General features: G+C 39.6%; 1 protein-coding gene across 3 annotated transcripts in view; it reads right to left on the bottom strand.

The window, feature by feature from the left end:
- The window catches only part of cbfa2t3 (CBFA2/RUNX1 partner transcriptional co-repressor 3), a 35,410-nt gene extending 20,431 nt beyond the window's left edge, over nucleotides 1-14,979 (bottom strand). For all 3 annotated transcript variants that reach the window (XM_016245912.1, XM_016245913.1, XM_016245914.1), the window contains exon 1: nucleotides 14,064-14,979. The gene's annotated coding sequence lies outside the window, so the exon portion shown is untranslated. The remainder of the gene's footprint in view (nucleotides 1-14,063) is intronic.
- Between the last annotated feature and the right edge of the window lie 280 nt (nucleotides 14,980-15,259).

Genomic DNA, 15,259 nt, shown 5'->3' with positions numbered 1-15,259 from the left:
GGGGATCCTATGGATACCTTCTTGTCTTAAAAATAATACACATTCAGTCACTCACATATCTGCATGAGATGGAAGAGCCATACTGAGAGATCAATAAGCCAAATAGATCTAGCTCACAGAGCAATACGCTTTTAATAGACAGATGTGTGATTTGATCCTCAATGCTGTGATTTTGTAATGATGTTAAAGCAGTCTCTTTGGGCTGTCGCCTTGGCCATATGCTTGATGTCTGAAGGAAAACGCACACTTATAGGACAGCTAAAACTAACCTTGTCCATCTGCTTTTGTGTGCTATAATCAGATTGAAAAAGCAAACCACAAAAGTGCTCCAGTTTGTAATTCGGAAGATTTTTTGGAGTCTTTTGAGATCAGCAGACATTTGCTTTCAGTAAAAGATCCAAACACACAAGAATCCATCATATAATGACAAGCCCAGAATTCCGGTTTCTGTGATTTGCTCTTTTTAGAGATTGTGAGATGTGTGTATGTGGAGGGTTTTACTTAGCTATACTTAGCTAGAAGTTAGCTAAATCTGACAGAACTTCTCTTTGGGGACATCTAGGGATATCCTCAAATATAAAATAATTCATAAATAAAAAAAGTAATGTTTGGTGTTTGCTTATATAAGAGAAAGAGGCAAATGTATAAGCCTATAAAACACAAAGATCTCTTTTAAGGACAGGATTACAGGCTAGGTTCGTCTGTTGACATTATAATCAGATTTATATAAAAACAAGAGAAGTCTATCATATAACCCCATTTTGATATCTAGGTACATGTGAGTGAGATGTGGTTCTTTGCTCACACTGGCACTTGTTCCGACCATCAGTCTGTACAAAGCTACCTTTCACTCAAACACAATGAAAAGCCCCTTGAGGTAACCCTCTCTCTCTTCACATGGCTTCTTTTCCCTGTCCCTGTATCTAACCCCCTCCACTCCACCCCTCTGTAATTCCCTGAGTCTCTAGGAATGCTCTTGTTTTTAATTTCTCCCAGCTGCTCTGGCTCTGTGCCCGACTGCCTGCCTTCCCACATCTGCTCCCCATCAGGCCGCTGCCGAGTCCACACAAACAGAGGCCTCTCATCAAAACAGCAGGATTACAGCCCTCGACCCCTGGCCAGCACTTCAAGACCTGTCCATCCGCTATCCCTCTCCCCAGCCATCCCACCATCTCTCCTCATGATCACCCAAAGCTCCTCAGTGGACCCATGGACTGGAGCCCATGTTCTAAAATCTTTATGGTAAAGAAACAGACATTGCCATAAGGCTTGGATCTGACTGGACAATATCCCAAGACAGACATGAGGCTTTCCCCTGAAGAGGCCTTTGTAGGAGACCGTGTGAACGAGTATGGGAACTAATATGGGAGGTGAGTAGCTAGCTCTACTGAGCTGACTACCTAGACCGCATCATACATTATGTGCGCTTTCAAGGCGAAGGCTATTCCAAAAGGTATACTGTAATCTTATTTTAGGCAAAATCTAAGGTAGGCTTGCATGTGTCCTTTGCAGCAATCCCAGAAAGTAATGTGATGTATTCAGGGGACAAAAAAGAGACAAATGTCAAGTGCCAATGTCAAATTTCATTCATTGTTGAAAGGAAATATCTGTAATTTAATCAAGAATGAATTCTTGCTAACATCAACCTCCACTAGAATCAATTGTTGAGTTGGAATCAGAGTTGAGTTGCATACAGAACCTTTCAAATCAGTCACTTATGGGGTTTTCCAATTCAGTTAGGATGCCCCTTTAGAAGTCACCTGCCTATTTAATGTAGGTAGTAGACAGTAAGTCAGCTCATTAGGTTTTGAAACAGATTTTGAAAGTCAGTTTGTCTACAGTATATCTGATTGGCCAGCATCATGTGGTCTCCACACTGAACAAGAGAGCTTATATTTTACTTATTTACAACTCATCCACTCATAGTACAATAAAAACAGGGTGAGAGAGCACGCACACACAAACACACACTCTCTGTGAGCCTAAGCAGGCGTCTTCAGCTGAGCAAATATGTTTTGAGAAAACAAACATTCAGATGGCAATAAATGCGTATTTAGTCACAAGCTGAACAGACCCCTGGGCCCTGAGACTCTGTATATGTGTGTGAGAGAGACGTCCAGCATGTACGTGTGTGTGGGAACGAATGCTGGGGTCACCAAAATGGTGCATGTATAACCACAGTACAGTTGTGTTAAAGAGTGTAGAGACACATTCTCTTGTCGCAGTTCCAAAAATATCCTCATATCCTTCTGTTATGAGGAAGCAGACATTCGCTAAAAGCAGTTCTCTTGGGTTTCACCTCATCCAGAAAGTGGTAAGAGGGGAATATCTCAAGTCAGCTCGACTATAACACTTTATGAACATAACGAAAGGAAACCTGTTTATTGACAGATCATTTTCCACTCAAACACACTTTTAAGGGGTTTATCCTGATTTAGCCAAGAAGGATGCATTCCTGGATCAGCATATTTGCAACATTACTGGGAGAAAGACATAGTCTTAACCCTAGCCTTAATTACAACCATTTTCCTCTGTTTCCTATCTTTTCCTCTCCCTGAAATTAAAGCAATAGCAATACCTGGAGAAAGCTATCCATAAGCATTCCCAGTGATAGAATGGTTCATTATGGCATCTCCTAACAGGGGTTAATTGCCAACGCTAACCTGCCAAACCTTGACCCCACTGGCCAACAAGTATGTTGATTCAGGAACCTACTTGTCAAAGTCAGGGTCTACTTCAGAAGGTACTTTCCTCTTACCCTGTTGGTTCAGGCTGGTGTGGTGTGTGAACAATATAGCTGATGGACCAGAATAACCATCCAGAATATTGCTGGTAAAACTCTACCAGCATTGTCTTTTTGGCAAGCCGATTGATTAAGGAGTCTTGCTGGTCTGGCAAATTATGAAACCTGGGACGCATGCATCCAAAACACAAGATGGCATAGTTAGAGGTCTCTCTTTTTCACTCATACTTGCTTGAATATTATTGTGAATATTGATAAAATTGTACTGAAGTCTCTGGGCCATCTGTTCTCCGCAGGGAGGGCTTCATCAGTGGCCAGAGTCCTGGAAAGCCCAGCACTACCCCAAAAGGCAAGAGAGAAAAAAACTTCCTTTTCAGATTTCTCCCAATGGCTGCTAATAAAATCCAGATGTTGCTGAGCTGCTCTCTACTCTACTCCCTCCTATCCTCTCCTCAGCCGCCCGGCCTTAGCCATTCCTAAATAAAGGAAAGTATTTGTGACATTCAGCCGAGCCGGGACGTGCCAAGAACAACTCCCCATCTCGGCCCATCTGGAGTGTGTTAGGACAGCGCTGGGCACCAGTCGAGATGCAGAGATGAGTGTATGGCCACTTCATTAGGAATATGGAACAAGCATGCACAAAAAGAGGTGATTGTTGTTTAGGTACATCTAAGTGGTCTGAGTTGTTTAGTGGGTGTTTTAAAGTGGAGAAATCTGTATGTTTCAAGGTCCAAGACAACATTCTGACTCTCATGTCCCTCCACCCATCTGTGTACTTGTTGCGTTTGTAGTTGTTTCCTGTGCTGCCTGAAGTAACCGTTGTGCTTGAGGCGGAGGCAGTGTGTTCACAGTGTGTGTCGCTGTTCTGAGCTCACACACCTGAACATCACTAACTGTCACGCACTCTCACAAGCACACACATACAAATGTCCTCAGACTCAGCTCAGGCACCTGGGGACCAAGAGTACTGCAGGCATACAGCCATCGCCAACACATCTGTCAACTGATATTCAAAGAGAGAAAGTTCTTTAGTGAGAGGGGAAAGATAAGACACCCAAGAAAAAGCAAATGTGTAAAAGAAGTAGAAGAAAGTGAAAGACAATAGATGTGACATACAGCAACTTTTGACCGCCAAGTCTGTTTTCTGTCTTCACTGACAGTGATAAAATCACAGCCAATCAAACAATGTTTGACATTTAAGCGTAACAGAATATTGAGCCAGTAAGATTTCACAATGGGCAAATTGTTTTGTTGCACATTGCTTGTCGCAGTGGTTAAACGACATTCACTTTGGCACCAATTGACAGAAGGGACCGCAACCAGCAATGAGGTTTCTATTGGTCTGTGGACCAACTGTAAAATCTAACTTAAAATTTCTCTCTTCATAACCGCACAGTAAACATCAAATATCTTCTGATTGTCTATTATTGTGTCAAATCGTGCTGCGGTTTTGTGGACGAATGGCTTGATACCAGAAGCTAAGTTAGGAAACAACATAAAGCTAAACAATATAATGAAACAATTTATGACTTCTAGGAGAGTCATAATTCTAATGACTGTTTTATTGGTGCTTGGACAAATAATAAGACATGCTTGTCTTTCAGCCCTTCAAGAATGATCATTACGGGACCATTACAATTTTCCCATCAAGGTTGATAAATAGTTATAATAGCTGATACTGGAAACCAAGTTAGGAAACAACATAAAGATACACAAAATAATGAAAATATTTTGTTCTTCTAAGAGAGTCATAATTCTAATGACTGTTTTATTGGTGCTTGGACAAATAATAAGACATGCTTGTCTTTCAGCCCTTCAAGAATGATCATTACGGAACCATTACAATTTTCCCATCAAGGCTGATAAATAGTTATAATAGCTACGCTTTCCCTAAACTCGTGTATTACTTTAATAGTGGGGGAAAAAGAGACAAAATGATCTATGACAGGAATCTGTTTGCTCTCCGCACTTCCGCAAACAAGCTCCCCAATCAAAACACCTGCAGCTTCACCCAACACCAATTAGCTCATCAAGCTTTTAATTACTCTGTTAATTGCATACAGGCAGCGTGAGGGGCGGCTGGGGAATTAGACACAGAAGCCCTCCAGAGGACCCGCCTTGACAATCCTAACAAACAAAGAGGACACGTGCCAAGCAAAACACACAGGGCCTGTACACACACACACACACACACCACAGATCCCCTGCTCACATGACTGGAAGAAAAACAAGAGTGGCTATAATGCCATGCCACCATGCTCACCATCTGTTACTGTGCTAGAAGTGATGTCACATCCTGTCATATGGATGACTATTACCTGGGAGAAGGATAAAAATGTAAATGAACGCAAAGAGTGTTTGGGTGTGTTTCTCCTTGTCAGTGTTTCTCATCTACAGCAATATACACTGAATAGCATTGTACCTTATTTCTTGTAGTAAAACTACAACAGCAATATACAGCACACACTACACAGTTTGCAATGTGCTAGTATTTAATTCTAAAATATTTCTATTTCGCAGTCCTGTATAAGTCAGGATCTGGCTCTAATGAGTGTATGCAGACAGCACACATACTCTGTTCCTCTTCCTTTTTTCATCCTAATTCCCTGACTAGGATGACTATCTTTTTTCTCTCTCTCTCTCTCTCCCTCTCCCTTATATCCTCTGAAAAAACAGCAGAAGTGTTTCGCTGAGGAGGCGTATCCAGGAAATAGTGGCAGGCCCTGACTTCCTGTGTGACAGGTGCACGATGCGGGGCCTGACAGCTGCTGTCTCTCTGCAGTATTCGCTCTCTCTCTCTCTCTCTCTTTCTCTTAGGCTATGGCCAGCTGTAGCCTAGTACTGCTCTTGTTTGCTTTGGCTCTTGCGTCATTACAGCTTGCTGATTTATGGAGCACAAAAGACTGAAACCTGCCCAACTCACACACATGCAAAACCACAAAAATATATCCATAATCTATATATTTATTAATGTTCTCTTTTTCTATGAAATTGCTGAAGTAGTACAATGGTACAGTGACAGGTTCAGATGTTACATTGACATACACAATGGTATTGAATAATTAACGGTAACAATTAATAGTATTGAGTAATTGAATTTGAACACTCTCAGTGATTGCACATACATAATTATTTTTAGTTAAAATTTCTCTTTTTTTCTTTCTTAGTTGAAATTGCCCTAAACAACTTTCTGTTGATCTATAGCCTACATAAATGTTACATCTGCTTTATACTGACTCTCAATTTCAATTAAATTTAAGTTTTAAATTATTGTGAATTATTTAAAGTAATATAACATACAAATGGATTAAAACAAGTGACAAATACAAAATGATAGAATTTTATAAAGTCAAATCAAATAAACAAAACAAAACATTGCAGCATAAACAAAGTGGCAGTTTAAAACAAACAAAAAAGGCAGGAAATTAATTAAGGAACTTTTATTACACAAAAAAATAACATTAATAATTAAATTAACATAAGTCTTTGTTCCAAAACCTAGTGGGCTGCATACATAGGTAACAATTTAGGCTCACTGGCAATGACTAAATATGCCCTAATAATAATGAAAGTTTATTCAATGTCCTTGTCTTTCTCTGTCCAGAGTGTGATCGATGCAGCTTTCAGTATTCTTTTTCATCCCTCTTAATAGACACTTTCAAAACTATAAAGTCTCTGCAGGAATTTATATTCATTTCCATATAGGAACATCCTCTTAAAAGTATCCACCCCTCCTCCATCTGGAACATTCTGGTATCAACAAAAATGTTTCTTCCAATTCCATTCGCTTTGAAAATGTTCCTTTTTTTGTATGGAAATTAAACTTCCTTCTGGTGGATCCCTGGTTGTGGAACAATAACTTATCAAAAGAGACCCCTGCGTTAGATTAAGGTCTTCGTAAGAGACTGGAGCTGCAGTAAAATTCAGCTCAAAACCCATTTCAAGAATGACAAGATAGTCCGGCACTCTGCTTCTGTTTCCATGAGATAACGGCCGCTTTAATTTGTGCAAATACGCTACATCGTACGTCTCCCAGCCCCAATCCAGCCCAAAGCCCCTTCTCAATACTTTAACATCATTGTGAGGAGAACTGTATGTGTGTGTGAGGGCTTAATAACTGAACTTCATCTGTAGTTACCACTTAGAACTGTGTGATAAGTAACTGGCTGAGGGCGAGAGAGGAAGTGAGGAACTAGCTTTATCACAGACAGGAGCGGTGATATGAACTTCCATACTGTTTGATTAATAAACCCCTCTACCAGCAGGGATTACTCCAGCTGGTGCCCTGTCTCTCAGCCATACTTCCACTGGCAATGTATCCTTACATCCTCCAATCTTTTTTCTACCTTCTTATTTAGCAAGAGTTCGCTTATCATCCAAACAAAACAAGCCAACTCATAGTGGGAGCTATTTCTCAAAGAGGTTTACAATGTTCCCTATTTGATCAGATCAGATCTGTTTTTCATTAGAGAGAAATGAGGATCCAACAATCTAGCAAAATCAGCCTGAGCAGTCTCTCGTTTCTTTGAGAAGCTTATGTCACTTGCACTCTCAGTATCTTTCTCAAAATACAAGCTTTAACCTGATTGGCTATTTTCACTCAATTTCTGGGAGATTTCTGTCAGCCGGATGGGAGACAATGAACATGTCAAGTAGGGATGCACCAAAATGAAAATTCTTGGCCGAAGCCGAACAAAATTAAACACTGGGCCGAAAAACACGGGTTTTTTTCAAAATGTTTTCCCCCATGTAGGCCTATTTTTGCCATTTTTTTTTCACCATTGCATAAATTCAATAGCCAAAATGTGCTTTTTACTGTTTTGTCCTGCTTTTCAAATAAAAGATCAATTACAAAACAACAATTTAAAAATATTTACTAAACACTGAACATTTTTAAACATTCTAGCAGACATTATACCAACAAAACACAATTTAACTTAAAATAAAAGTTAGTAAAATAATATTTTTGGCCATTTTTGAGACTCGAATCAGGCATGTATTTTTCTACTGTACAAATAAAGGCAGCCTTGCTGAGTAGAAGATACTTTTTTTTTTAAACCGAATATATTACAGATCCCAATTTGAACACTATGTGTAAATGTTATAATAAGTGTATTAATAGAGCTATTGTAGGGTAATTATTATTATCATTATTATTGTCTTACTTTTTTATTTTATTTTACAGAACAACAGTAAAATTACAATACTATAATTTATGAATGTTGATGGAGTTGTTGCCTTTTCTCGGCTTTTATTTTGTCAGAAACCCGCAGGAAGATCTCAGTGCTTCTTTTTGTAGACAACAGCATGCAGATTTATAAACGATTCTCATTATGAATTTGGGACGATGTTTGTCGCACGTATCGCATTGTCACATGCCTTTAAAAAATTCACAAAAATGTTACTGAGCAACTGACGAGTAAGTAACAGTTTCAGCGCAGATTTTCCTCGCGCTTTGGACTTTGAACACTGGCGCCGCAAGCTTGTGCAGCGCTGTCAGAATACATGCAATTCGTGCGTGCATTAGAAAATATATCATTCTGCAGTTTATTTACTAATCGTTTGAGGCCATTTCGCGATTTCAATCATCATACAGTAGCCTAACCACCAGCATCAGCCACCTCTTCTTCTCATTGGAGACATGTGATGCAGAACAGTCTTTCGCTGTCTGTGCTTCGTGCTTGTAATGATTTCTGCGTCTTTCTCTGATAGTTTTTAATACTTTCACACTGCAGACATGTTTGCTGCATTAGTGCGTGCCTCTGTTTGATCGCGTTAGTCATTGTTCAGTACATATTATTCGGTCTTTTCGCTTATTCGGCCGAACATCGAAAGAGATTTTTTTGCTGTTTTCAGCCAAATAATTTCAGTTGACGAATATTCGGTGCATCCCTAACGTCAAGATCTAATCACTTGATTTGACAATGTTTACGAACTTCTTATCATTATTAAAGATATGCAAGGCAGTTTTGCTCTTAAAAAATTATGATTTACTCACTCTTCAACATGGTTACTGCACATGTCAATCAGGAAGTCTCTTCTTGTCTAAGTGGGTGGGTCTTGGCCAGAATAAGTTGCAGTGTGGACCAGACTTAATGCTAATAGGCAAGTCTATCTACTATGGCTTGTATACAGCTTTCTCCGTTTTACATGCATTCATCTTTCTAAATCTGACCTATTGTGTCATTAAGATAGGACAACACCTTTACTTGTGAGAACACATAGAGTGAGTGTATTTGAGAGTGATGTGGTTTCTCTCTCTCAGAGTGAACTCCCAGCTCCTACAATGTGTTTTCTGTTACCCCAGATGTTTGGAAGCTGGCCGGCTTCTCTGCTCTCTGACATTCTCCTTCTCCCGAGAGAGGCCGCCATGTCACAGTAATGTCAAACACATGCGCTCACAACACCGTCGCCGTCTTTCCCACTGTTTGGAGGGATAAACAGGGCTGAAACCATGGCAATCGCCCCCTTGCCCATCCCTGCTGCTCCCTTTCACTGGCACTCCCACTGGGAGCCCGGGGTTGCCACGGTAGGACAACCGGATGGACTGCTGGGACAATTTGCCATAACAGAGCCTTCACCCCTGAGTAAGTATTGAGACACACTGCAATGCAAATGTTGTGATCGTGTGAGTATATTTATCAGCACCTCACTTAACTAAAAGGCCAATCAAATATGTCATTCATTTGATGTTAAATTTGGACTGACTGAGTCTCTTCTCTTAGGATACATTCAGACTGCAGGGAAAAGTGGCCCAAATCCTATGTTTTGTGAGTTACATGTGACTCAGATCTGTTTTTTCCCCCATTACAGTGTGAGCAGCACAAACCACTTGGAATCTGATCTTTTCAATTCTTATTTGGACCACTTTCACATGTGGTCCTAAATTAGACACAGGTCCATTTTGCAATGTGATCTCAGTCTGAACAGTCATATCAGAATCATGTGACTATACATCTCTCTAGATGTACGTTCGTGACAATTCTGTGTTGATGAGAGTCACTACAAAGATTTTACATGCCAGTAGTTCTTTAGTCACTCTGTGAATATGAAAGACAGCAGAGAAGGTAATCATTGATGGGACAGTAAGGTGGTTACAAGTATTATACGACAGCTCTATACAAGCAAAACTTCAAGGAAAAGTACATGAAAAAACTTTGCTCTCTTACTCCTTTTCTTTACTTCTCCTTGTCACCTGCGCACAAATTCTCTGGCTTCCGCGGCACATCAGCTTATAAATGAATGCATAAACGCTGGCTTCCATATTTACTTGTGTATGGCAGCATGCTGATTGCTTGTTATTGTTCTTTTGGGCATGCAAGTCAGTTTATGACTGTGACCAGTTCACGCTCAAGTCTGATATTGGTCACATTTTGAAAATAATATGAACAGCCAAACCAACAAGATCTGAGCAATAAGAATAAGAATGACTCACAGTGTGAACATAACCTTAGTCTCTACCTTTATCTGTGACACACACACACACACACACATTGGTTTTGTGGTGCACACTGTGCAGTTATGATTTTTTAATTTTATGCATTTTTCCAGTGTGGATCTGGAAGGCATTCCTTCAAATACATGCAACTTTGGAAAGAAAGGAAAAAAGACCCAGATCTTTTACTCAGTCTGAGAATCATTTCCTCACACCAGGACATAAGTGACACATAAGTGCTCTCTCTGGCAGCTAATGTAGATAATAGACCAGGATCATCTCTACTGAGCTCTTCTAAAGACATCAACAAATAAACAAAACACGTTCAGAAACCTCACTTCTAAAGCTTTTGGACGTCCCCACCTGCTCAGGACTCATGCGACTACACAATTGCATTAATGCATTATAGGAATTAGGATCAGTGTGTGATCTGACAACTCTCTAGACACTGGGATGGGTAGATAGCAAATTCACTTCAATTAAAATTACATTTTTGTAAAAGACATTCCAATGTTGATTTGACATAAATAAGGTAATCCAATTTGGAGAAATCCAAAATATATCATACAAATATTAATGGGTTTTTTTGTATTTAATTTATACACTCTTAAATGTCTGCATAAAAGTGGAGCAAAATATACTGTTAAATGTTAATATGGAGGAATTTTAGGTAAATATTTTTCACAGGTGTTTTACCCATATTTTGAATTACGCATCACATTATGTTGTGCTTTACATTTAAAGGAAATGTCTGTAAACTTATGTAAAACTACCAAAACCTTTTCTGTTTTGTTTTTTTTACAGATTTTTTGTTTACAGTGTAGCCAAGTAAAACAGGAAGGTAGAGGGGAAAATATGTACCTTGAGGTATGATGCAGGTCAGACTCGAACCTGCATCTGGCTCTTTGTGCTCTCCAAGCACATGTACTACCCACTATGGCACTAGAACATGTTGTAGAACTGTGTACCTGTGAGCACAACAACCATTTTTTGTGCACACATGCACTACTCAACAGGATCAGGATATGTTGCGTGCCAGATTCGAATCTGCATACCTACAGTATAAACACAATAACCCTTTTTATGTCACCAACCAATACACAAACCACTGTGCAACTACAAAAAACGTCTATTTATGAATTTGAGTAGCTCTTTTCATAGTATAGCTTTTGTGCCAAAGAGGTAAACTTGTATAAACTGGCATTTTAAGTGAGGTGCTGCCACGTGTCGCAGGGTTAGTTGTGTGAGCGAGGTCTTTTCTGCATGTGGCAGTCAGGCTACCTGACCGATCAGGAGCCAGTGCTTACTGATCAGTGCCTGACCCCACCCCCTAGTTCTCTCGCTCTCTCTTCCTCCCTCCCCCTGCTGCTTTGCCGGCCGTCTGCCTGCACCCATCTCCCGCCCACCGCCATCTGCTCCTCTCGTTAATTACGAGACGGCAAACTTCACCTGCACCCGCACTCAAATTACAATAATTACCTCCAGTGCACACCATGTCCCTGCTACCATTGCAGAGCACTGCCTCAAGGACACGCTCTCCCAACCTGAATGCAGGCGTCCTATATACTAGTAAACTTAAGATATATACCACAACCATAAAAACTGACACCTTCCACATGACTGCATGATAGTAACTGTGTGAGCCTTTATGAATTCTCAGCAGATCAGTGCTGGTTGTTGCACTGACAGTTTGAAATACACTTCTGTTTCAAAACTAGTGCAACACCCAGTTAGTGCAAATCATGAAGTTTAAAGTTATAATATCTAAAGCAACTTCGATTTACATTTTTTGTAGGATTTCTAAACCATGGTCAAAAAAGTGTAGGAAATTTGGTTAAAAAAAAAACAATTGTAAATGTTCTAGCAGTTTGTTTTTTAATTTAAGCACGTGTAGGCTATTTTAGGCTTTACTAACATTCTGAACAGGTTTAAGTGTAGACAGTGAGCAAGTAAGACTGACTACAAAGACCCTCGCCAGAAGCTGCAAAACCAATCAAACAAGTTCTCCATATCTACCAATGGAAAGCAGTGTCTCCTCAGAGCCATTTGACTTAACCACATATACTGACGCTCCTATATAAATCTACTAAAGATGGCATGAAAGCTAATTGAATAATCACTCCAGATGAATGAATGGCTTTCTCTTAGTGGAGGTGCTTTAGTGCATGCAGCAGGGATATTTGCCTGTAAAAGCTATAAGGGCTATTTGGTGGTAATGTTTAAGGATAGTCTGTGGCCACAGCGCGGTTTCACCTTTAGACATTTAGCTGTTGGGAGAACTATTACCATCTGTTCATTCATAATTTAGCTGATCTTTACTGGGGTCAATTGAAGAGTAAAGTGGTGGTTTGCAGTGCAACAGCAGTAACATCAACGGGTGCTGACTGGGCTGGACTGAAGGACAGTTAAGACAAGTGATGTTGTAACAGAGCATATTGTGGTTTCATCCATCAGTGTGCTGGCAAGGTTGCAATGAACAATTCATCATAATGCACCAGATCACATCTTCATTTTTGTGCTCATATAGACTAATCATTTATTAGATGAACAGGTGCAGAGATTGCCAGACTGATGACTGCTATAAATGTGTTTTTTCATAAGATTGAAGTTATTTGATGTGCATAAATATGCTGTAATTTCTGCTTGTTTGTTTATTATTGGCAAGGTTCAGGTTTCAGAAAATGTGAAACAATTAAAGGATGCAACGTGAGCAAACTTCTGGCAGATCAGACCTAAGTGAATAAGATCACCTCTAATAAGTTCGAATTCAGAGGTCGGGATTGTTTTGCCAAAAGATCAACTTAATATCTGTTGCATTTTTCGTGCTCTTTTCACAAACCGTAACTAAAAACAAATAATTAGCCTACAGAGAGATTGAGAAATAATTCTGGCATGATTCAGTATAGGTTTTTTTTTTATATTAATGGTGCCAATAATTTTTATTGATAATAACAGACTTTCTGTTAAGTCCCCATTCGTATTTTAAATAAGCATCTATTTTCTTTTAAAATAACTCATTTGGAAGAAACAATATATAAATTTTAAACAAAATAGTTTGATAATGTTTGTATTTCATATAAATATATTTATATGTGTGTGTGTGTGTGTGTGTGTGTGCATGTTTATGTGGTTTGAGGACACAAATTTGTATAATAACATGGGTATGACATAGGTATTACAACGAGAAGGTGATTTATAAGGACATTTTCAGTGTCCCCATAATTCAAAAGGCTTATAAATAATTCAGAATGAGTTTTTTTGAAAATCTAAAAATGCAGAAAGTCTCCTGTAAGGGGTAGGTTTAGGGGTAGGGTTGGTGTAGGGCAATAGAAAATACGGTCTGTACAGTATAAAAACCATTACGCCTATGGAGAGTCCCCATAAACCATAAAAACAAACCTGTGTATGCGCTTTTGTGACAAATGAGGACATAAATTTGTGTAATGACAAAGGTATGACATAGGTATTACAAGGAGAATGTGACTTTTCAGGACATTACCCCATGTCCCCACTTTTCAAAACGCTTATAAATCACACAGAATGGAGTATATTGAAAATCTGAAATAGCAGAAGGTTTCCTGTAAGGGGTATGTTTAGGGGTAGGGTTGGTGTAGGGCAATAGAATATACGGTCTGTACAGTATAAAAACCATTACGCCTATGGGATGTCCCCACTTTTCACAAAAACAAACCTGTGTGTGTGTGTGTGTGTGAGTGTGTAGCCTATACTGTACCTACTAGAAGAACCTACCAACATTACAAGCATCTTATAAAATCTTCGCTTAAGTCCAGACTCCAGACTTACATGTACAGTAGGCTATTTAAGAAATAGCCGTTAATATTGAACGAACTAAGTATGTATAGATACAGCAGAAGCATCACTTACTTTTGAAGGTCGAAGTCAAACTGAGGTACTTGCAGCAAAAGAATAATCCACGCGAAAAATAAAAACAGAACTAAACGGAGATTATTACGCCTCGATTGTCACTGAAAAAGGTGTGAACTTTCCCAAATGAATAAAAAGCGTAGGCTATATATGCCGTATTATCAAACAGCGTCTGAGAGAAAGAGAGAGTTCTGAACTCCTTTGGATCGCAGGCGATGTTGACTTTTCGTTCTAGTAATAAATAATGAGGTAATTCAATTGCAAGAAATCGCAAATATATCATACAAAGCTAGAACACAGCGGAACTTTAGTATTAAAGTAGTGAGACTTTGGTATTACGTTCCTTTAAAATGTCGAAATCTTGAAACGTGTTAACAAATTTCTTAGCAAAAATGCACAGGGCGAAAAAAGTTCTCAAATCACACACGCACGCACAAAAAATGAAAATCGCAAAGTCCTCCAGATCTCGCGTTCTTGGTGGTTTTAATATCGTATTCCACAGTAGATGTCCGTGATCCCTCCTAGAAGATAGAAGATGTGTTTTTTAATACTGCCACTGATGCTCCATGTCCCCAAGTAGAAGTCTAGTGAATATTGTCTCTTGTAAATCCTCAAAGTCCTCGTCTACAGAAATGATTCAGATAGGGAGTGTGTCGGAGATCTTCCCTTTAATGCTCCAACTGCTCGTCGCGAACTCCCTCCACACTGAACGCGAAAAAACGGTCCATTAAAAACATCATTCGCGTCCCAGCTAACTGATGTTACACATTCTGCGTTGTTTCGCTCTGCACCATCTCGCGTTTAGGTTTCTTTTCGTTGTTGTTGTCAGTGGTTGGAAGCTGGTGTGTTGTCTAATGACCCTTCTGTCTGCGTTTAAAACACCATCTGGAGAAGAGAAGCGTTCTCCTGCGCTCCTAACCTCTCTTTCTCACTCGCTCGTTCTCTCTCTCTCTCTCTCTCTCTCTCTCTGTGACAGCTCCTCAGACCCACAAGCTGACAGCCTGCCTCCCTTGTGCTGTATAACCCGCTCTGATATTGAGGATTCCTAATATAATTCATATCACATTTTTAATAGACTTGCTATTAACATAATTAGGATGTGCCCACAATTTTCTGCAATTCTTAAGGGAGCATAAGCACCGTCCCTGTCTCTGATAAAAATGTCAGATTGATTGTCATGAGAGCAGTATTGATGG

The sequence above is a fragment of the Sinocyclocheilus grahami genome, unplaced genomic scaffold (assembly GCF_001515645.1).
Source record: "Sinocyclocheilus grahami isolate Dianchi unplaced genomic scaffold, SAMN03320097.WGS_v1.1 scaffold772.1, whole genome shotgun sequence".
In the NCBI taxonomy this organism is placed as follows: domain Eukaryota; kingdom Metazoa; phylum Chordata; class Actinopteri; order Cypriniformes; family Cyprinidae; genus Sinocyclocheilus; species Sinocyclocheilus grahami.
This window is presented reverse-complemented; position numbering and strand designations above follow the sequence as displayed.